Source organism: Callospermophilus lateralis, chromosome 14, assembly GCF_048772815.1.
Source record: "Callospermophilus lateralis isolate mCalLat2 chromosome 14, mCalLat2.hap1, whole genome shotgun sequence".
In the NCBI taxonomy this organism is placed as follows: Eukaryota; Metazoa; Chordata; class Mammalia; order Rodentia; family Sciuridae; genus Callospermophilus; species Callospermophilus lateralis.
The window spans coordinates 52,799,271-52,821,186 of NC_135318.1; the positions used below are offsets into that span (position 1 = coordinate 52,799,271).

At 43.0% G+C, this 21,916-nt stretch overlaps 1 protein-coding gene across 2 annotated transcripts in view; it reads right to left on the reverse strand.

Annotated features, from left to right (window-relative positions):
• The window catches only part of Spred2 (sprouty related EVH1 domain containing 2), a 118,039-nt gene that overhangs the window by 95,092 nt on the left and 1,031 nt on the right, over positions 1–21,916 (reverse strand). The gene's annotated exons all lie outside the window — the stretch shown is intronic.

Consider the following 21,916-nt stretch of genomic DNA (forward strand, 5'->3'; position numbering starts at 1 on the left):
AAAATGCAGATTGTGTAAACACATACTCAGGAACTATTAAAAGTGCTGGGTGGCTAGAGTAAGGCACAAAGGTGGCCTTTAAGATTCCTGAGTACTCAGTAGTTAGACATTTAGGAAAAATGAATATCAAGGATGTAATTATAATTTAGGAAGTGGATCTCAAATTCTGGCTTGCAGGCATAGGAGTCACCTGGGCATCATTTCAAAAACACAGATTCCCTGGACCCCACACCCAAAGACTGATTCTCGAGGTCTGGGTGGGCCTCAGACATCTGTATTTTAACAAGCCCTCCCAGGGAACTGACTCTGAGTAGGTGGCCCAGGAGCTGCTTCAAGAAATGATCTGGGTTCTATGAGCAGCTCATTCATCTTCACCCCTACCAAAGAATACCTCCCAAGGAATACAAGAGTCTTTTACTTAGAAGTGAAGAGATCCTTGAAGCAGGAGGGGACTTCCTTCCCCAATCCTACTCAGTACAGTAACCACCCTGGGACCAGGAGGACCTTCTTTCAAGGGGAGACATGTCTGCTCCTTGAAGATCCAGAGGCTGATGGTGGCCAACACATGAACACGTTTTCCACTAAATATCCTGGTGCCCTTCCAGTGACCACCGTCCCAAAGCTACTCTAGATTGCAACAAAGAAGCGAAATACCCACAGTGTCTAAGAGGCTGCGGCCCTGAGAAGCACCTCAGTTCTGGGGCCCCACGCTGTGTGGATGGAGATACAGGGATGATAGTGGCCAGCAGAAAGTACTTGGGAACAACAGGGAATGGTTGTCACTACTGCAGAGGACCATGCTTCGGTAGAAGGACTTGCTGACTGACAGCAGAACTGCATACCCAAGTTACTGTGAACATGGAGCTGGGGTTCTTTACCGAGGATGTCTAAGCAGAACCTGAAGGGCCCACATGGTAAGACAGGGCACATTTCTCAGTCCCTTCATTTTTAAGATTTTTGGATCCTGTGTTTCAGTCTGGATGGGAGGGGCTGTGTACCTCCAACACAAGTAACCCTAACCCCACCTTATGGGAGTGGATCATCACACATTTGTCTTTTCTACTGGACACAGATTGCCTGGTTAGGTTTTTGTTTTTTTGTTTTGTTTTTTGAGAGAGAGAGAGAGAGAGAGAGAGAGAGAGAGAGAGAGAGAGAGAGAGAAACTTTTTAAAATATTTTATTTTTTAGTTTTTCGGCAGACACAACATCTTTGTATGTGGTGCTGAGGTTTGAACCCGGGCCTCACGCATGCCAGGCGAGCGTGCTACCGCTCGAGCCACATCCTCAGCCCCCAAGTTAGGTATTAAATGTGGTGGCTTAAAGTCTTAAAGGCTAAGAAGTGTCAAATCCATAAACAGTTTATGAATGAGTCTCAATTTTCAACAATCAAGAATGAGCACTTGTTGGGAAGAGTTGGTGTGTCATTTTATTGAAAAATTCACAAAAGCTGTAAGTGGTTAATATTCCCACTCTAGTAGTATGCCACCTGAGACACGAACGATCCAATTTACACCAATATGCTTCCAGTGAAATGATTTAAGGAGAAAAACGTCAAGTCTTTAAAAAAAAAAAAAAAAAGGTGGAAGGGTCCAGCATTTTCAAAAAACAACCTGCCTTTTCACACACCACCGTGCACATACATTCTGCAGGGGTTTCTTTCAATTAAGTGGTTCTCAATTGCATCCACCAGATTATGAATTTTCCCATCTCCAAACAGAGAGTAGAGGGTGGGTTGCCCCACTGGATGAGGACTACACATGCCTTCCTCATATTTGCATGTAGTGCCACACTTGTGGGTGACAACCTCAGAGCGGGCATTCTTGCTGCCCTTGAGAACCATGAAGCTCTATGGATGGAAGTGCTCGCCCACAGTGGTATCAGCTGTCACCGTGGAGAGGTTTCCCTTCAACCCTGGGCTCTGCGTGTCTGGGAATCTCCATCATCCACCACTTAGCCCCAGCTCTGCTGTCAGTTCTACTCTAAGGTTGTCAGGACCTCTTCCTCAGGGGTCCAACCCCTTGCCAAGACATATTAAGATAGAAAGCACATGCTTGGTGAACCCTGGGACCTTAGAAGATGCACGACTCTGGGCATTACTGGCCAGATCTCAAAGTTCCATCTGCCTCAGGCTTCTGTGAAGGGATTTTGTGGGGCAGGAGCAGAAGAGAGAAGCACAGGGGACTAGGCAGGGATGGAGTGGGAGCTACAAATCTGTAAAAGGGATGTAAATGGGAGAGTTTCTACTCCAAGGAGCACAGCCTAAGACAACTGTGTTCAGGATTCTATTTTTTGGCAGAGTAGGATTTCTTTGGTTCCCATCAAGTTGTTAGCTGACCCTGTCACATTTTAAAAACTTTTTAAAAAAATTATGGTAAAATGACATAACATGATTTACCATTTTAACTTTTTTGTGTGTGTGTGTGATATGGGAATTGAGCCTAGGGTCTTGGGCATGCTGGGCAAGCACTCTACCACTGAGCCACACACCCATCCTTTTTCATTTTAATTTTGGCACAGGGGCTTTCTTAGGTTGTTGAGGTTGGCCTCCAACTTGCAACCCTCCTGCCTCGGTGTCCTGAGTAACTAGGATTATAGGGATGCGCCAAGGTACCAACTCAATTTAAACCTTAAACATGCAGTTCAGTAGCATTAAATACATTCACACAGATTTGTAGGACTCTGTCTCATTTCTGGACGTCCCTTCTCATTTTATGCTAAGATATTAAAAACAATTTGGGGGCCTTCCTCACATTTGCATGCAGTGCCACACTTGTGGGTGACAAGCTATACTCTTAAAGCCTGGCGTTAGTTATTGTTAGAGACATCTGTTTTAAGTCAATGTTATTTTTATTTCTAGGTAAAAGCACATAATCCTATAGTTCTGCTTTCCTTTAAATTCAAGCAAATATAGAGCCCATGTTAATAAAGGTTTGTCAAAAAATCAAATTCTAGAACTAGTCTTGTTTCCTGTTAGATTATAGACCCCGTTGTACAAAAAAAAAAAAAAAAAGTAAGAATTTAAAAACCCTGTGTGTAATACTTTAGCCATTAAAATCACTAAATTCAGATCCTAAAGGCATCTGTATTACATCACCAAGGAAAACTTCTGAAAAAAATTAATAGGGCTTTTAAAGTTTCAGCCAAACCTTTTTAAAAAAAAAATAATAAAAAACAGTTGTAACTTTTGCCATCTGGAGGTGATTTTTTTTTCATGTGCTTCAGAATGTGTATTGTGGTTTTTTTTTTTTTTTAATTTTAAAAAAAGACCTTTTAGATCAATAATTAGAATTGATTTTTTATTGTCTCTTATGATGTCACTTCACAGGTAACGTCAATTTGGTGTAGTTCTCCCCGAGAAGCTGCTATCTAAATTGAAATGAGAAAGAACGAGGGCCGCACGACACTTGAGCTCACTAAGTGGGATGTCTGTCACCTTTTGAGCACCCTCCTGTATGACACACTAACCAGGATAAATTAATGGACAGTTGGAGAATCAAGGGGAGCCTTGAAAAGTAGAGCTGCTCTCTGGTGGATTCCGTTGGTGGCGGGTGCAGCCCTCTAGGTTTGGCTGGGGTGGCCCACTTCCACACCCTGATTAGTCTAAGGCATATTAGGATCCCTTGGATTTTTAAAATACTGACCCAGGAGGATGGAGGGTGGGAGTGAGAGCCTACTTCAGCAGGGTCTAGGGACGAGACAGGTTAAGAGTGAAGGATGGAAACGTGTTGTTTCCCCCATATCATCCCAATGAGTCCCACATGTGGTTCTTTGACCTCAGAGCCTCTGGTTATGTTGATAAACTGTCCAAGTTAAGATTGTTGAGGAGGGTGGGGGCTGTTTTAGACATGCCACACGACATTCCCAACACCCAGAAAGGGTGATGGGCCACGGGCTCTAATTCTCCTGGCACTAACTGTTAGACTGCTTGACCCTGAACAAGAGAAAGAGGGAGTTGGGGGGAATCTGCAGGAAAACACTTATACCAAACCACCCTTACCATTTAGGCCCACAAAGAACCCTTAACTGTGAAAGTAAGAATGGTCAGCAAGAGGGGCTTAACCTTGGGAAATAGTGGGGGTGAGATGGGGCTGGAAGCCATGAGAAGTAAATGTTCTGGAAACAGAAGTTTTCCACCTAAACAAGCAATATGAATCTCGTTAATTCCAAGAGGAATCTTGACTGAAAAACAAGAGTTCTTCAAAAGTAGGTAGGATTGGGGGCTAGGGTGTAGCTCAGCAATCGAGTGTTTATACAGCATGTGAGAGGATCTGGGTTCAATCCCCAGTACTGCAAAAGGGGGAAAAAAGAATCACATTTATCACAGTAGGACTGGGAGCTGGACCAGGTCTCACTATGGTGGAGTGGGGTGTGTTCTCCTAGCTACTTACTGAAACTCAGACTCTCAGAGATAGTGTGTCTTGGTTTAGGGATTTTCATTCTTCTTAAACTTAGGTTTTCATATGCCCTTTCCTTTGTTTTTATTTTTGTTTTGAAAGACAGGGTCTCACTGTCACCCAGGCTAGCCCTGAACTAAGATCCTCCTGCCTCAACCTCCCGAGTAGGTGGGGTTACAGGCATGAGCCATCACACCTAGCTTTTACATACTATTGGCCATGACATTTACTAGCTATGTGATTCAGTATCAAGGACGATCCCAACTTTTACCTGGAGCTAACCTGTGGGGCAGTGACTTTATAAAAACTTAAGGGTAAAAGCTACCATAAAAAAAGTTTCCTACATGACTGGCAGGTCACCTCTCCCTCCCTTTGCTCTGACAGCACCTGTTGGCTTGTAAGTGCACAAAGTTCTCACAATAATGTGCCAAAACCGCCACCCTTCCCATCCTGGCATCCGCCAGCCCCCACCCCCAGGAGACCTGCATATCAAATATAACTTCCTGCTGTCTAAGACCACACCGCCTTGGCAGTTAACATCAAAAGCAAACACATGGGGAGAACAGAAGGCAAGAGAGCTGGGGAGGAAGAGCAAGCATAGGTAATGTCTCATAAACTTTTTTTCTGGTGCCCAGGTGCAAAAACCTGGGAACTTTACATGTGTTTCAACTGTTCATCTCAGAGCTTATCCTCTCTCTCTGTCTCTCTGTCTCTCTGTCTCTGTCTCTCTGTCTCTCTCTCTCTCTCTCTCTCTCTCTCGGGACAGCGAGTTAGAGGCCCTTCTCTGCTAAAGGCCTCTACTCCCAATGCTCCTGTACCCAAAGGGTAACATGCAAATCACACCTCAGGACCCTCCTGTCATCCACAGGTAAGCCACACAGGAACAGCATTTGGGAAGCTCATCTATCTCACCCTTGCACAGGGTGTGACCAAGACTAGCGGCTTCTTGGGTGTTGATCATTCAACCTCTACATCAGCCATGTTGATCTGAATTGAGTCTCTACCTTCTCTTTCCTGTTTCCCCAGGGTTCAATAACTCAAGGATAACAAATCTCATGAATAGTTGATATAGCACCAAAAACTGGACTGGAACCAAGGTCACAACATCTCACTGACATAGTCCAAACACCCACCAGCATTGTGATCCTGAGCTAGCCACATGACATCTCCAGTCTGTATAAATTGCAGAAGACTTCACATTAACAGCAACAAAAAACACAAGGTGCTGGCTCAGTGGTGGAGCCCTTGCCCGGCATATGTGAGGCCCTAGGTTCAGTCCCCAGTACTGCAAAAACAACAATAACAAAAACAAAGAAACAAAAAATCTTATTCTGATCTCAAGCATAAACATACTTGCAATGGAGAAAAATATGGGGAAGAAATTAAAATTTATATGTGTCACTTCCCTAAGATCCTTTCCAGTTCTAAAGTGTTGTGGGCAGATTGCAAGCGTTTTACCCTATGAGGACAAGTGCATCTGCCACCTTGCCAGGCCATTTGTAATTGATGAAAGAACCGTGAGGAATAACAATACTTGAAACAGAACCAGAAAACCTCACCTGGGCTATTTCTAAGCTGTACATCTCATCTACACAGCAAGTTAGTTAATTTTGTACGGGATATCTCAGCTCCTGACCACCTTCCAATAAATACAATGACTACCTCTCTGAAGCACAGGTTTCTTCATCTACGTCCACCGTGTTTAACTCAAGTCAAAGAGACGAGTCCCGTCCAGGTATCAGCAACAAAATTATTAGTGATCTCCCTGACTCCAGTCCAGCCTGCACCATAGTCTAATTAACTAGTTCTGTTTTACCAACTTATTATTTTATCTTCTCTTTGCAGTCTTAAAATTAAGCTCCATTCTATTTAAAGAACGGAAGTCCAAATACCTACTTTGTCAGCCAGGCACCCAGTATCCTCCCAGATTTAACCTTGTGAACCTTTCCAGCTCTTTCTCTGGCCTCAACCAGCATAAACTTGGAGGTTCAGTGTCTCTGCCTGTGGAGGAAACTTCCAGACACAAGAAGCCCCTTCATTATCTGTCTGACCCCCCCCTCCCTCCATGTGCCACCATCATCCTTTTTTTGGGGGAACTGTTGTACCTGGAGACACTTTACCCCAGCCCTTTAAATTTATTTTAACACAGGGTCTAAGTTGCCCAGGCTGGCCTTGAATCTGTTATCCTCCTGCCTCAGCCTCCCGAGTTGCTGGATCATTATCCTTTCTGAAGTCCTTCAAAACTCAACTCAAGACTCACCTTGTAGGAAGTGAACTCTTCCCAGGTTAGTATAGCAATAAAAAATCTAATTTTTTAAAAAAATACTTTTCTCTATTTAAAAAATATATTGGGGCTAGGGTTGTGGCTCAGCAGTAGAGCGCTCACCTAGCATGTGCAAGGCCCTGGGCTCAATCTTCAGCCCCACATAAAAATAAATAAATAAAATAAAGGTATTGTGACCAACTACAACTAAAAATATTTAAAAATAAAAAAAAATACATTGTACTTCTAGCTGGACGTGTTGGCATATACCTGTAATCTCAGCTACTCAGGAGGCTGAGGCAGGAGGATGGTAACTTCAAAGCCAGGCTCAGCAACTTTAGACCCTTTTCAAATTAAAAAATAAAAAGGACTGGGGATGTAGCTAAATGGTAAACTACCCCAGGATTCAAATCCCAATATAAAAAAAAAAGGGGGGGGGGACTATTATTTTTATAATGTGAAGTTTCCTTACAATATTGGAACTAGAAGAGTCCTTTAATATTATTTCATTGTTAACCTCTTTAATTTAGAGATTAGAAAACTGAGCCTAGATAGGCTCAGTTCACTATCTGTTGAAGTTTTAGTCTCTTTCTGGGCTATAGTATTTTTTTTCCTCCCAGGCAACCTCGGAGCAACTCTTTGAGGGTTCAGCTCACCTCCCAATGGACCCACTGCAAAAAAGTTTGACCTAATCTTGACCCAGGAGTCTTTTCTGATGTTTGAAAATGGAAAAAAAAAAAAAAAAAAAAAATTCCCAAAAGATTCAGTGGACTCTCATCTAGTCAGCTCAGAAATGCTAATCCTTCTGAATCCTTGTGGCTACATGCCCTTATGTCTGTCAGAAGGCCCACCCCAACCAGAGGACATAAGTGAGAGGATCTCATGGGAGGTCAGAAGTGGCTTTCCCTACTGGTGGCTTGGAGTCTGGACATTGTTATCTACACAGAAAGAGCAAAATGGAGATATCTCCTAAGCAGAGTAAGATTTTTCCAGCTTGAAAGAGAACAACAAAGAGACAGCAATCTTAAAGGAGTTCAGGGTGAATCAAGGAGCATACAATTCAAATGTACCTGCAGTTATTGCATATATCCTGGATGGGATCCTTCTGAGAATGCCAGAATAGGGAATAATTATTCACAGAGTCAATATAGGCATAAGTTGTATCTTGTTCTTCATGAAGGTGGTAATTTTAGGCACGCTTTTGAATAGCTTATGTATGAGTTCTGTGATGTCTTTATTCTTTTGCATCTCTTTCTACTTTGTGTGTTGGGGATCTCTTCATGCCTTAATGCCAGTAATTCATAAGGGGAATCTGTGCAGTTAAAATGTATGTAAACAATTTCAACATACTTTAGTTTTACTTTTCTGTTTGACTCAAAGAAGTTCCACTAGGTCTCAAGTCTTCCTGTGGACTTTAGAAGGCCGAAATCTGTGAAATAAAACTCAGGAAATGGAAGAGATGTAAAGAGAATATTGGATAGTTTGATTAGAGTGTAATAATTAAGAGTAGATAATTAGCTTTTCTGGTCTTCAAAAATTTGAGTTGCAATAAAAGGAAATTTTGATGTGATATTTTAATTTTCAGTAGCAAATAATGTGTATATGGGGACGGGGTAACTTGAGTCTAGGGACGCTCACCATGGTGCATTCAAAGCCAAAGTGCAGGTTAGTAGCAAAGAAGGGACCGGAACTAAGTTTCCTAAATCCTACAATTTATCACACATGGCAACTGGAGACCCATCTTCTTTGCTGTTTGGAAAGCATTCGAAGCTTTTAGTGTGGGGTATATCCTCTCTTTAACTATAAGAAATATACATCACTACAGGTATTCAGATAAATGCTAACTCCAAGAGTAGAGGAAGGTAAAGCTGGAAGACAGATCTTCCTCCTAGTCTCTAGAGAAGCAATATGGACTCATTTTCAACTCTCCACATCCACTTCCACCTAAATTTGTCTTCTAGTTTCCTGCCCATCTCCCACCTAATCTACTCAATATCCTAGGAGTAGAAGGCTAATTTCCAGTTTTCTAAGTATAAGAACTCAAAGGAAGAAATTTAGGGACTAGTCCCCTTCCTGGGGATGATTGTCAGGTTTCTAAATAACTGTGAGTTGAGGAAAATATATTACAAACATCCACTGAAAATTCAATAGTATTTTAACGAGATTGCAATGTATTATTTCATAAATGCAGCTATGTGCAAAGAACAATACATCTATATAGATGACACTGCCTATGAGGTTCACAGACAACACCTCAAGTTCATGTGGGTTTCCAGCCACTTGTCTGGGAATCACTGGATGGCAGGCGGTCAAGACTTGGGAGTATCTAAATGCTGGGGAAGGACTTATATATGGGAAGGTCTTATATATGTTCCTCTAAAAGAAAAACAAGACAGGCTCATGAAGACCCAACCAGAGGGTCCCACTGCACCCACCTCCACATGGAGGTAAATTATATCACAAGCTTTTGTATTTTTAATATCTCTTTTTGGGGAACAAAGGGCTTCTCACTTATTTCAGTCCTCTGGTCTATTCTTGGCTCTCCCAACAATGCTGCTTCAAATAGAAGGCCTTATTTCAATTCATATTCCAGTCTCTTCCCCATTTCTCACCAGGAATTATCCCTAAAGAGTAAGCACTGACAAGTGATGGATAATTTGCATTTTAACCCTATTCAAATTTGGGTAAATGGTTTAATATGCATGCTAATATTCCATCATTATTCCAATTAAGGAAACTATTATGTTAAAGTGTTTAATCAGGAGAATTAGGGAGAACTCCAGACACCTAAAATTAACCTCTAATAGTCTTGACATTCATTCCATTTAAGAGCAATTTGCCAAGCTATAAGCAACTCTCACTTAAGACTTCTGCTTAGGCACGTGGGGATTCCTGATAAGACCTAAAAGCAATTCATTTCCTAACTAGATTGCTGTCTAAAAGAATAAACTAAAAGGGCTGTAATTTAAATACAATCAAATCCCCAAGCAGTCACATTCCAGAAGACTTAAACATCATCATCTTGATTCCCAGTAACAACAATGCTATTCGCATCAGAAACAACACAACCACTTCCTCTTTCTCTGACCTTCTCTGTTTAATTACTTCCTGTGATTTCTTCTAGGGCTGAGCTTGCTTTCTTCCTAAGGCAGCAGGCTTTCCCTGGGAGGTGCAGAATGCCAGCTGACTATTAGGCATTACCCACAGTTTGGGGATTTCACATATCCAAGTGATGGATTTCTTGGCCCTCCTGGCTTTCACCAAGAACTTTTTTTTAAATAAGGACTGGGGATTGGGTTTAGTGGTTAAAAGCGAGGCACTAAGCAACTCAGTGGTCAAGTGCCCCTGAGGTCAATCCCTACTACCCACCCCCCACCCCACCCCCCACCCCCCCACCCCACCCCACCTCACCCCCCACCCCCACCCCCGCCCAAAAAAAAGCTACAAGTTAGGGCTGGAGTTGTAGCTCAGTGGTAGAGTGCTTGTCTGGCATGCATGAGGCCCTGGGTTCGCTCCTCAGCACCATTAATTAATTAATTAATTAATTAATCATAAATAAATAAATAAAATAGGAAGAGCCATTGACAACTAAAAAAATAAATAAATAAAGCTACAAGTCCTGCCAGGGATGAGGAAGGACATGTACTTGATTCTATATTTCTCAGTGTATAAGCACCACCGTCTCATCCAGTGAGCTTCTGCAAATGAGTTCCTAATGCCAAGTGTGTTAAAACCTGGACAATGAAGACACAAACCTTCATCACAGTCCTAGGTAAGCCCACGGACCAGCAGATCCATCATTACCAGAGAGTTTGTTAAAAACAAAGAATCTCATACCTTACTGAATTAGGATCCTCATTTTACCGGACCTCTACTCCCACCTCCAATGCCAAGTTCAAGTTTAAGAAACACCCTTTCAAGATCCTCCCCTCCAACAGCTGGGCTACATACAGGATCCGGTTAACAGTATGCTTCCTAGCCTCGCTGCTCACCTGTGCTCCCCAACAAGGTTGAAGGAGGCTCATTCTCTTTCCAAAACAAATATTTGCTCTTCATATCTCAATGCAGAAAAGACCACCTTAATGTGCACTGGCTCCTTACTCCACAGAGACGAACAGGAATGTGAGGGAGAAACATCACCTGTGGTTTTGAAGTACTTATGGGATCCTAAGGCAGTTCTAATCACATTTGCCTCATAGTTAAAGAAATCGAATGATCCATACACTTCTTCACACAGGAAAACTGAGTCCTTGCAAGTTATGTACACACAATGTCCTTCTACAGAACTCGGGTCTGAAGTCAAGAACCGGGGTTAAAAATAACTGCTCTGTAACCTCAGGCAAGATACTCAACCTGAAAGAATTTTTCCTCACCTGCAGTATGTGGACACGGTGACTATCAGACATTCACACACGGGTGTATGAGCACATGCCTGTGTGTACAACATGTACACAAATCCTCTCTCTCCTCTTACCACTGAAGAACAACTGGAAGAACTTGCTCCTTACGTGATTACAGCAAAGGCAAGTAGGCTCTGCATGAAGAGTTGCCCCCATCCAAATATAGGAAGCCCAATGCTGCTGTCCTTCCTAGTTTGCAGCTTCAGAAGCAGCCAGCAGGAGGAGGGAGAAGAAAAGAGAACACACCAGTAATCAATCAGGCAATCATTAAGGCATTATTGCCAGCTGGGTGCAATGAAGCACGCTTGTAATCCCAGTGACTCAGAAGGCTGAGGCAGGAGGACTGCAAGTTGGAGGCCAAGTTCAGCAACTTGGCAAGATCCTGTCTCCAAATAAAACATTAAAGGGCTGGGAATATAGCTCATTGGTAAAGTGCCCCTGGGTTCAATCCCCAGGACTAAAGAAAAAAAAAATACTGCCCTCATACCTAAGCTCCCCAAGGGCAGGGTCTTCCTGAGTCACAGCTTTAGCACTATGGGTGGATACAGTGCCCCTGGGTTCAATCACTAAGCTAGTCACTCTCTCGCTCTAGCGGCACCCTCACTGTGATTTATTTTGTCCAATACAAAACTTAATACATTGTTTTGCAATTGGGGTCTAAGTACATTCTAAAATTCAAGTTCTTAAGATCCAAAGTCTCCCACACTCCAAATAACCCATTATCTAGTATCCTCTAATTTTCCTTAGTACAATAGACATCTAAGAATGGACGGTGAGGGCCTCAAAGCAGGTTGACAAACAGAAAGACTTCTGTTCTGAAATCCATTCACAGGAAGATAAAAGCGATGCAACCATTACAGGAAGAATGGTGATGGGGAACCAGGACACACCATCCTAGCCGGGCAGATTGGCTTTGGAATTTTTTTTTTTTTTTTTTTTTTTTTAGAGAGAGAATTTTTTTTTTAATATTTATTATTTAGTTTTTCGGCGGACACATCTTTGTTGGTATGTGGTGCTGAGGATCGAACCCGGGCCGCACGCATGCCAGGCGAGCGCGCTACCGCTTGAGCCACATCCCCAGGCCCTGGCTTTGGAATTTTGAGCCTGAGTAAAAACAGATTTGCCTCTCCATGAGAGACTTAATAATTATATTAAGACTATTTATATTTATACAGCTTTAAAAGGTCTGTAACGTGAATAAAATTACTTGCATGTTGATGATTAAACTAAACGGGTCCAGTACTACATCTGTATTCCCACACCCTCATACACTTTATTCCTTGGCTTAAAATATAAAGTGAAACACCAACATGGCATGTAACTAGACAAAACATGTCATAAGCCAGCTTACTCCTAAGGGAAACTTCAGCCCCACCAAGCCTACTGACTTTCATTTTAGAAACTTTTTACCCCCCAGTACTGGGGGATTAAACCCAGGGGTGCTCTACCACTGAACTATATCACCAGTTCTGACCCTTTTTACATTTTTTTAATTGTGAGACAGGTTCTTACTAAGTTGCCAAGGCTGGCCTCAAACTTGCAATCTCCTGCCTCAGTCTCCTGAGTAGCTGGAATTACAGTTGTGCACTTACCACACCTGCTTGTTTTAGAAACAATCTGAAAGCTGCTGGTAATCAGATTTCTAGACCATAGATGAAGAATGGAGCAGAGAGGGCAAGGGAGTCAAGGATGATATCACAGAGAGGGCAGTGACAGCAGGCAGCTCTAAGAGTCAGAATCTCAAACAAACAAACAAACAAAAATCTCAAAAAGCACCAACTAGAATCATAGAGCAAAAGGGTCAATAGTCAGTTGGGCAATTTTATTTTTATTTTTATTTTTTGATATTGGGGATTGAACTCAGGGGCACTCAACCCCTGAGCCACATCCCCAGCCCTTTTTTGTATTTTATTCAGAGACAGGGGCTCACTGAGTTGCTTAGTGCTGGGCTATGTTGTTGCATAGGTGTGCACCACTGCACCTGGCTTCACAGCAACCTTTTGAGGCAGGAAACAAGATTCCCACTTTATACCTAAGAGTGGAAGTGACTTGCTCAAGGCTCCTTGGGGAGTTTGTGGGAGCAGGGTCAGAGGTCACGTTCTGTTGTTCCATTTGCTTTCCAGTACTGTCCTACAGATCCCTGTAATACAGCGCCTTTATTTTTTTTAAGTCAATAATGCCCAGCTGCCAGGCATGGTGGTGCACGCCTATTATCCCAGCAACTCAGGAGGCTGAGGTAGGAGGAGTTCAAAACCAGCCCCAACAAAAACAAGGCACTAAACAACTCAGTGAGACCCTGTTTCTAAATAAAATACAAATAGAGCTGGAGATGTGGCTCAGTGACCAAGTGCCCCTGAGTTCAATCCCTGGTATCCCCCTCCCTGAAAAAAAAAAAGGGGGGGGGGGTTGCATGGAGGCTAACATGACTCCTGGATAGTCTCTGCCTTGTAAATTTTGACAAGAAATAGTGCCTTGTTACACCATGTAAGACATACCGGAGGTGGAGAGTCCACTGAAGTCCCAATTTACCATGTGTGCATTAAAATGCTTTAACTAGCTTACTTCATTTCCACTTTTTAACATTCTATGACCAATTCAGCAGACTGAACCTTGTTTTTGTAACTCAGGACTCTCAGGACACGAGTCAACAGGGAGCAGAGGTAGAGTCTGACCACAAAGCCCGTGTTCCTACTACTACCTTGGCAGCATCCCCTTTGTTGGTATTGAAAGAGCAACCTCAAAATCTTTTGGGGGCCGTGCACAGAGGCACTCACCAGTAACCCGAGAGACTCAGGAGGCTGAGGCAAAGGGATTGGGGGATGGTAAATTTTAAGACCAGCCTGGGCAACTTAGCAAGACCCTCTCTCAAAATAAAAAGGGCTGGAAATATAACTCGGTGGTAGAGTGCCCCTGGGTTCAATCCTCAGTACTGTGGGGGTAAAAATATTTGCAGAATGCCTACTATGTGCTCAGCACTCTGCCAGATCATAGGTAGAAGGGTAAGTCCTCCCCACAACTAGAAGAGCAGAGAGTCAGGCTTCCCTGCACATTCTCAGGGCAGGATACGAATGCAAAATAAACAGTGCTTATCTGAAAAATCAGCACTGGAAGCCAGAGCCACAGCAATGCAATGGGAAAAAGAAATAAGAGGAAGAAATAATGAAAAGACAGAGATGGTATTACTAGATGAACAAAGGAAAGACATTTGAAAACTTAACCTGATTTAAGTTTTACACACTTAAGAATGGACCACAGGGAATATATCTAAGAACAAAAACCACTAGGTCTAAACTGGGCACGGTGGCACACACGGTGGCACACAACCTGTAATCCCAGCTACTAGGGTGTCTGAGGCGGGAGGGTCTCAAGTTCAAGGCTGACCTGGGCAACTTAATGGGACCGTGTCTTAATCACAAGTGCTAAATGCTAGGAGGAAGTCAAAATCTATTTCTTTAAATCTCGTTTTTAAATAGTCCCCTACCTTGAGAGTACCAGGGAAAACATTAGCACTATTTAATAGCAAGTGTGCACTGGGCCACATGTGGACATACTCTTGAGAAAGGGAAATAAGTACTAATGAAACAGCTAATACTTACTTAATGAAGTCCTATGCCAGTCAATATCATGTATTTTACTAATCCTGGCCTGACTTCCTTTCTCTGATATGGGATGCAGGTCAGGCCGTGGACCCTTCCTGCCTACCCAGAGCAAGCACATAGAAAGTGCAGTTTGCTCCACAGGGCATTGGGTCCATTGGTACAAAATATTCCTTCTATTTAGAAAATGCCTAAAAACCATCAATGTTCTAACCTTAAATATTGATAAAACAGAAACACTTCTAAGAATAAGTATCAGGTTGAGCAATATGACTGGATCTTAAAAAAAAAAAAAAAATCAGCTCAATTTACTCTTAAGAGAAAACAAAAAACAAGCCAGAACAAACATCCAAACTCACCAAAACTTCCTGCTCTGCCTCTATTATCATCTTGTTCAATTTCTAAGGATTCTGCTGTTAGCTGTGTATTTGTGTTCAGCCTGAAATACAGGAACTATGCCAATACTGGAGTTCATCAGCACAGCTGCCTCCAACTTCAAGTGTTAAGACTCCACCAGAACCCTGCAGCTACTACAAATTGTTAATATTGTGATTTCTGCAGATTCCCCTGCAGAGGCAGAAACACAGGCACTGTCTTACTGTGCTCAAGATCTTCTCAGTTTCCACAACAATGACTAGAATCAAAACAGTTTTGAGTTGCCAAAGACAGATCACCACCACCAGATAGTTCTGCACCCAATTTCACAAAACACATCCAGGGCTTCACTAAAATATGGTAAGTTTTTCAGAAGGAAGCTTACATATACCCTAAGTTATCCAAATGCTACAATTATAATTATTGCATTAGCCTGCAGGAGTGAAAGAGCATTTTAAAATAATTAAAATTCATTATTTTCTTCAACAGATACTTACTAAGCAACCACAACATACTCAATGGTATTGGGCCAACAACTAGAAAACTAAGCAGTTGAACAGTAGCCCTGAATCCACAAATCCTGATGATTCTGATACAGAATCTAGCTGGGCATAAGCCCAACTGTAAATGGTGGTAAAGGCCATACAGCTCAGGGGGAAAAATAGTAGAGTCATCAATTTTTATTTGGAGAGTGGAGGTGAGATGGGAAAAGTCAAGGAGGAGCTCCCAAAAGGAAAGGCTCACAGCTGGCTGGGGGAAATGAGTGGAATGCACCTGTAGAAAAAAGGAAGAAAGAAAGAAAAGAATTCCAGGAAAAGAGCCGGGCACAGTGGTGCACACTTATTATCCAGAGACTTGGATGGCCATGGCAGAAGGGTTGCAAGTTCAAAGTCAGCCTCAGCAACTTAATGAGGTCCTAAGCAACTTAGCAAGAACCTGTCTCAAAATAAAAATAAAAAAAGGGCTATGGATGTGGCTCAGTGGTTAAATGCCTCTAGGTTCAATCCCAAGTACCAAAAATAATAAAATAAAATAAAATAATAGTAAGTGGACGGACTACTGAGGCAAAACAGTTTTTGGTATTTTGACTGCTTCATTTTTAATATATTTTATTGGTTAAAGGAACTGAAAGCTAAAGGGAAACTGCTGTAATCAGAAAGGAGGTAATACTTGCTAATATCCCCATGGAAACAAATCCAGAGAGCCACCAAGCAGATGGGGGTTAGTATGGGCCCACTACCTAACAAGCTGGGCAGTCTGGCAGTAAACACAAATTTATACAGTGACAGGTCCTGGCTTACTAGCTTCTTAAGTCTTTCCAAGATTTTTTATTTTGTCTTGCTTTTAGGATTTTCTAATGAATGAACCAAGATTCCAATTCTGAAGTCCAAAGCACTCTACTACTGATCTTAGCATTAGAGAATTTTATTTATGCTGGGCGCCCAAAGACCCAGGAGGCTGAGGCAGGAGAATGGCAAGTTCAAGGCCAGCCCCAACAACTTAGAAACACCCTAAGCAACTGAGTGAGACCCTGTCTCACTTGTATCAGGTTATTTGAATTAACATAGATCTACGGTCCAACTCTGAATTCACATTTACACATATTCCCTATAATCTTGAATCACAGAATTCCCAACCCGAAATTTACTTAAATTCACCTTAATTTGCTATGACCCTTATGCCTCAAAGCATTTTTAGATATGAAGTCAGAAAAATCATGGCAATGACAAAATTGTCACCAAATCAGAAGAATTATGGACCAACAGCATGACTGGTGGAAACAATGAAAACTCCCAAGGTCAGAATGACTAAGGCTGGGGACTGGGAATTTAGTTCAGTACTGTAACACTTGCCTAGCATGTATGAGGCCCTGGGTTTACTAAGACTGGACACTACAATTTATGGTGGTTAGTTAGAACACACTTCTTCCTGAACCAGGCTACTGAGGTGCTCAACTGCCAGCTCCTTCCGTTACTAATGACAAGACCTTGGGCAAACTATTTATCCTCTCTATACCTCAGTTTCACCATCTATAAATGGGGATAATAATACCATCTCTCTCACAGGATTGCTGAGAAAGCTAAATGAGTGAAATGCTATAAAAAAAGACTTGCAGCTGGGCATGGTGGCTCACATCTATAATCCCAGCAACTCAAGAGGCTGAGGCAGAAGAATGCAAATTAGAGGCCAGCCTCTGCAATGTAGCAAGACCCTCAGCAATTTAACAAGACCCTGTCTCAAAAATGAAAAATAAAAATTTGCTGTCTTGGGTAAGGAATTTTCTTTATTTAAGCTTCTTCATCAGTTAAATGTGGTAACAATTCCTTTACAGGATTATCTGAATGTAACAAGCTAAGCCTGTAAGACACCTATCTCACTGTCCCAAAAAACATCACCCAGAACACCTTGTTTTATGCTAGATACTGCAAGTTCCACATAAGCTATCTCATTTAACCCTCCCTCACAGCACCTGCCTATAAATACTACCCAGAAAAAGGTAGTATTTATTCCCATTTTGTACCTGCATAAAACCAAAGTGAGATGTGTAAATAACTTGTCTTAGATCATGAAGTGAGGAAATGGTAAAACCTTGAGCCTTAAGTGTATGTTACAAATGCATTTAACTCAGGGTTGATTGGTCTCTGACTAAAAAAATAGTTATAAAGACATTTTTCAGATATTTCAGGCTGAGTGTGAAAGACATCAGGGAATAATTCTTAAATTTTTTAAAGTATGATAATGGTACTGCAGTTTCACAGGAAAGTATTCTTATCTTTTTGAGAAGTAGGCTCAGGTATTTAGTTGTAAGAGTTTTCATGCCTGCAATATTTTTGAAATAGGTTCAGTTAAAAAAAAAATAAGCCTGTTTTTAAAATATTTTTTTAAATGGAAAACCTTCCAGCAATAGAAAAAAGTATAACTGATGGTAAAGCTACAAATTCATTCCCAGCAAGAAGTAGGTTACAGAGAAGAGATCACGAGAAGAACAAAAAAAAAACTGAACAGCAGCATCATGTCTCCCGAGTTAGATCTTATTTCATGAGGCTTGCTTTATTTTTTTGTCTGTGAATTTTCAAGCCATTTGTAGCCATGATCAAATTCCTTAGATACAGGGGGGAAAAAAAAAGATACAGACAACCAATAGTGGTAGTGCACATCTATAATTCCAGCTACAGCGAGGGTGAAGCAGGAGGATCACAAATTCGAGTCATGCCTGGGCAAACTGTAAAGAACTTGCCTCAAATTAAAAAAAATAAACATAAAGGGTTAGAGATGTAGCTCAGTAGTACAGCACTTGCCTACCATGCAGGAAGCCCAGGGTTCACTCCCTAGTACCATCAAAACCCAAAAACAAACAAACAAAACAAAACCCAGACAAAATTGCATGGTTTTCAATTTTCCCCCACAACTATGTACAAAAGATCACTTTTCAAAAAGGTTGTTGATGTTCTTTAAGTTTTTAAAATTTTTTTTGCCAAGGTGCTAGGAATCAAACCCAAGGCCTGGAACATGTAATCAAGAGCTCTACCACTGAGCCACATCCCCACTCCGACTTTTAAAATTATCTTTAAAAAAATGTGAAAATGTAGGACTGGCGTTGTGGCTCAGTGGCAGAGTGCTTGCCTAGCATGCATGAGACACTGGGTTCGATCCTCAGCACCACATAGAAATAAAATAAAGATATTATGTCCACCTAAAAATAAAACAACAAAAAAAGTGAAAATGTAAACCTTAAGATGCATCTCAGTGGGACTAGAAATGCAGCTTATTGGTAGAGCACTTGCCTAGCATGCCGCAGGCCCCAGCACAACATTAACACACGCATTCTATCTGGAGTGAGATCAAAGAAGAATGAATGATCAGTGTATTTTCTACATGGAACCATCTTCCACAATCTTTTGGGATCATCTTCAACAAATGCAAACATGCTTTCCTGAATTACCATATCTGTAAAAGAGGAGTTTTAAATTGACATGAAAAAGAACACTGGACTGGGAGTGGTGGAGAGTGCCTATAACCCCAGCTACTAAAATATCCAAAGCAGGATGGAAAAACAAAAGTAAGAAGTGCTGGGGGGATGTAGCTTGGTGATAGAGTGCCCCTAGGTTCAATCCTCAGTAACACATACATACAAAACAAAACAAAACAAAAAAGATCAAACAAAACAATATTATTAAAAATCAAAGCACGATTTTGGTTTTCTGTATTGATGCTAGATATATTTAAACTTCTGGACCATTCAATTTTTCAAAAAGTCTCTTTTACCTAAGGTACATGTATCTCCCCAAGTCTCCAGTTTGATGTCACTAATTCTCCTTACAAGTAACATATCCTGTCTACAAAAACCCGTTAAAAAACAAAAGATCAAAATTCACATGGAGAAGGGTTGGGATTGTGGCTCAGTGGAACAGTGCTTGCCTAGCATGCATGAGGCACTGGGTTTGATCCTCAGTACCACATAAAAATAAAGATATTGTGTCCACCTAAAAGTAAAAAAAAAAAAATCAATACTAAAAAAATTTAAAAAAAAATTCACATAGAGGAGGGGGTAAATGAATCTAGCAAAAACCTAGGCTAATATGGTTACCACATCAAGCAATAATTTAAGCTCTGAACTTTCCAGACAGTGTGGCTTAAAAAAAAAAAAAAAAAAAAAGCAACAACAATAAAGCAATTATGGCAAGCTCTATAACTCAGAAGGAGAAATCTTCCTGGCAGTAGGGTTTAAAAGGAATTTTTCAGATGGGTCATTACATAAGAACACTAAACAATATAATGGACAGTGACTACAATGGCAGTTTACTGCCCATGCAGCTGCTTTCTTCCCAGGCATTTAATATCTCATGCCAAGGGCATCACATTAAATGCAAACCCCAGAAGGCCATTTTTGCAGTGGTGAAGGCGCCAGGGCTTTCTGATTCTAACTGAAACCAGAACCTGTCCTCAAATGTCCACTGTTTCCACTGGGTTTTTCACAGCAGTGGAGCAGTGGATGAAAACCTGGAAAGGGAGATATTTCCTTATTGCTGTGATCCCACCTTTAGCTTTGGATAGCAGATGGGGAAGGATGCAAGGCTGACATGCTGCTGTGAAAAGGAACAGACCAGGCTTGTATGGCTCTGAGGGATACAGCCAAGAAACTTAATGCAGAATGGTCAAACCTCTGTCTCCAAGACCCCAAGGGCTGAGCATGTGAACAGTTTCTCACTACTCCTACTGTTACTCATGTATGCAGGCACAAATGAGGACCAGAAAAGTACCTGTTTATTGGCCAACTTCAAAAAGGGACAAGGCCTCTATATTTCAGTACTAAAAGCACAACTTTTTTTTTTTTCACTTTACTATTTCAAGAAAGATACATGAAGGCAAAGCAAAATGCCAAAACAGAAATACCGGCAGGTGCAGCGAAGCCACCCGGTTTTGCACACCAGGCAGGATCCTCTCCAGTGACTGGTGTCCAGAAGATCAAGGGTTACTACAGTTTAAGTTCCCTGGGGACTCACAGGAAGGAAATTCCCATTCCCAAACACCAGCCCCCCTCCTGCCCAGCCAGGCAAGACACCAAAGGATAAAGGGGCACTTAAAAAGAAGTGAGATTTTTTAGAACACAGCATTCTGTCACCTGCTGCAAGACCTTCAAGTCTCCCAGTCGCCCAGCCCTGAGTCACTTCCCCTCCCTGCACGCCTGAGTCTCAATGCTCACAGAGGAGGGGGTGGCGGTGTAGAGCGGGGAGACCCAGGGCCTCTAGAGCTCACGGCCCGCAGTCCCTACTCCCAGGCGTGGACTGGTGGAAAGTGTCCCTCTGGGATGCGCCCCTGCGACTGCCGACAGGCTCTTAGCACCCAAGCCGGTGCCAAGGCTACCTTAGCTAATGGCAGCTCTGAATGAAAGGAGCCGAGGCTGGCTCCGGATTTATGAATGTGCAAGGGAGGAGGGATGTCATGTGACAATAAAGGAGAGCGTCTTATTCACAAAAAAAGAAAAAAAGTGGATGGTAGCCGGCACAGCCACTGAGAAGCGACAGCGGCTGCCGTGTGGTGACCGCTGGGACCCCAGGCCCAAGACTCAAGGCGCGGGGCCCAGCCGCCCCGCCCCCGTCGCACTCCAGAGGGGAAACGCCTCCGGCCAGGCAGAGAAAAGCCGATCCCGACCCCGCCACCGCGAGGCAGAATGGAGCTGCACCTGGGCCCAGGGATGGAGACAGGCACTGGTCCCGCGCGGGGAGGCTCGGGAGCCCCTTCGGCGCAGTGCCCGGAGCATTGTTCCCTTCGAGCTCGCGGGCCGGGCACACGCGCGTGCACGCTAGCGAATGAACACACACACACACACACACACACACACACTCTTTCTCTCTCCCCACCACCCGGGCTCGCTGCCCCGCACACTCTCGCCCGCCCCGGCCGCTCGCGCTCCGGATCCGCCCCTCCAGCTACCCCGACCCTGCGGGGCTCCCATGCCGTCCCACAGGCGCGTGCACACGCGCGCGCACACACACACAGACACACACACATACACACACAAGCAAGCAAGCGCGCCGCGGGACCCTTCGGGCGGCTCCAATGTACCAGCTCGTGCACGGACCCCGGCGCACCCGACCTCCGCTCGGCCCGCGCCCGTCCTCCCCTTGCTCCACCGTGTTTTTTATGAATGAAAATGTGGTATGCAAATGAGAGCGATTCAAGAAAACGAAATGGCGGAGCCTGGGCCCCAGTGGGCTAGCAAGGGGACGCGGGGCCAGCGGCAGAGCGCGAGTCACAAAGTCACCACGTAAAAACCTATCGACCCCGGGAAGCCTGAGTGGGGGTGTCAAATCTTCAGCTCCGGCCGCCAGGAATGGAGGGAGGTCCCTGGAGAGGGAGCGGGGACCGCCCCGAGGTCACCCGCGC